This window comes from Labrus mixtus, chromosome 2 (assembly GCF_963584025.1).
Source record: "Labrus mixtus chromosome 2, fLabMix1.1, whole genome shotgun sequence".
NCBI lineage: Eukaryota > Metazoa > Chordata > Actinopteri > Labriformes > Labridae > Labrus > Labrus mixtus.
Window position 1 is genome coordinate 35,880,832 of NC_083613.1, and position 2,500 is coordinate 35,883,331.

The window sequence follows — 2,500 nt, forward strand, 5'->3', positions numbered from 1 at the left end:
AGCTCGCGGTGATGTCACTCAAGGTCGTCCTGTCTGGTTTTATTCTCCACTGTTCATCAAACCGCCAGAATATTAACGTTCTCCTCTGAGGACGAACTAAGACGACTAAACGTGGCGTGCAGCGTGAGGGGAGACTCTAAACGTGGCGTGCTGCGTGCAGCGTGAGGGGAGTCTCTAAACGTGGCGTGCTGCGTGCAGTGTGAGGGGAGTCTCTAAACGTGGCGTGCAGCGTGAGGGGAGACTCTAAACGTGGCGTGCTGCGTGCAGCGTGAGGGGAGTCTCTAAACGTGCCATGCTGCGTGCAGCGTGAGGGGAGACTCTAAACGTGCCGTGCTGCGTGCAGCGTGAGGGGAGACTCTAAACGTGGCGTGCTGCGTGCAGCGTGAGGGGAGTCTCTAAACGTGGCGTGCTGCGTGCAGCGTGAGGGGAGACTCTAAACGTGCCGTGCTGCGTGCAGCGTGAGGGGAGACTCTAAACGTGGCGTGCTGCGTGCAGCGTGAGGGGAGTCTCTAAACGTGGCGTGCAGCGTGAGGGGAGTCTCTAAACGTGGCGTGCTGCATGAGGGGAGACTCTAAACGTGGCGTGCTGCATGAGGGGAGACTCTAAACGTGGCGTGCTGCATGAGGGGAGACTCTAAACGTGGCGTGCTGCGTGAGGGGAGACTCTAAACGTGCCGTGCAGCGTGAGGGGAGACTCTAAACGTGGCGTGCAGCATGAGGGGAGTCTCTAAACGTGGCGTGCAGCGTGAGGGAAGACTCTAAACGTGGCGTGCAGCGTGAGGGGAGTCTCTAAACGTGGCGTGCTGCGTGAGGGGAGTCTCTAAACGTGGCGTGCAGCGTGAGGGGAGTCTCTAAACGTGGCGTGCAGCATGAGGGGAGTCTCTAAACGTGGCGTGCAGCATGAGGGGAGTCTCTAAACGTGGCGTGCAGCATGAGGGGAGTCTCTAAACGTGGCGTGCTGCGTGAGGGGAGTCTCTAAACGTGGCGTGCAGCGTGAGGGGAGTCTCTAAACGTGGCGTGCAGCATGAGGGGAGTCTCTAAACGTGCCGTGCAGCATGAGGGGAGACTCTAAACGTGCCGTGCTGCGTGCAGCGTGAGGGGAGTCTCTAAACGTGGCGTGCAGCGTGAGGGGAGTCTCTAAACGTGGCGTGCAGCGTGAGGGGAGTCTCTAAACGTGGCGTGCAGCGTGAGGGGAGTCTCTCTAAAACGTGGCGTGCGGCGTGCAGCGTGAGTCAGCCATCCGGCTCATCACGCCGCTCACTGTGACGTTTATTCTTCACCACGTGGATCAGCTGATCTCACTGCAGGTGAGACGGGCGCCGTTTCTGTCTGACCTGCAGCGTCTGATGGTGGACTACAGAGAGACCTGATCCCTGTGATCCAGATCTCTATCAGCACCTGTTTCCATGGTGATGTGATGTGGTCTGACACGCCTCGGGCTGGTGGGGCGGACTTTAACCGTCCTGTCAGATCAGCTGCATCACGCCGTCCCCGCTCAGCAGGGTGCCGTCCCCGCTCAGCAGGGCGCCCTCAGAGGATAGACCCTGCCTCTCCTCCTGTCAGAACAAGATGTGACCATCAGGATCTGAGGGGGGCAGGTGGGGAGGAGCCGGTGATGGTGGATGAGGGGGGGGGCTCCAAAGCCCGCCCTGCAGGATCACAGGGTTTATAGCAGCCTGGTGGGGCAGCAGGTCTCTGGTAACCCAGTTTCTCTGCTGCTCTGACAGTTTGTCCCTCCGGGGCTCCTGTAGAGGCTGCAGTGCATTCTGGGTAAACGTTTTGGGTTCCTCTTTAGATCGACTGAAGGAAGCCGAGGGCTGGATTACAGAAAGGCCGAGAGCAGCTGGATGCGGATGTTGAGGCGGTTGCCATGGCAGCCATCATCTTGGAGGCAGGCTGAGAGTTTGGGCCGTTGCCATGGTGACTGTGAGTGTTGCAATGCTCGAGGTGACATCGGGACAGTCTGAGAGGAAGGACGGAAATAACTGATCCACTTCCTGCACAGATCCACCAGAGAGACACACACACACACACACACACACACACACACACACACACACACACACAGAGAGACACACACACACAGAGACACACACACACACAGACACACACACACACACACAGAGACACACACACACACACACACACACACACACACACACAGAGACACACACACGCACACACACACACACACACACACACACACACACACACACAGACACACACACACACACACACACACACACACACACACACACATTTAATCAAATCCAGATTAAAGAGTTATACGCGTACCCCAAGAAAAAGGACATCCCAAGTTTAAAATAAAATGTTGTAAAGAGGGAAGTAGGAAGAAGTAAATGTAAATGTTGGAATAGAATGCAGAGGCTGTGGATGTTCAGTTTATTAGTTTAATCTGATGTTTCCTGCTCTCACTCCAAACATATTAACGTGTGTGTGTGGGGGACGTGATGTCTCCTCCTACAGCAGCAGCAGTCTGT

At 56.3% G+C, this 2,500-nt stretch overlaps 1 protein-coding gene across 1 annotated transcript in view; it reads left to right on the forward strand.

Moving 5' to 3' along the window:
* Positions 1-2,500, forward strand: part of kcnh1b (potassium voltage-gated channel, subfamily H (eag-related), member 1b) — a 35,661-nt gene that overhangs the window by 19,888 nt on the left and 13,273 nt on the right. The gene's annotated exons all lie outside the window — the stretch shown is intronic.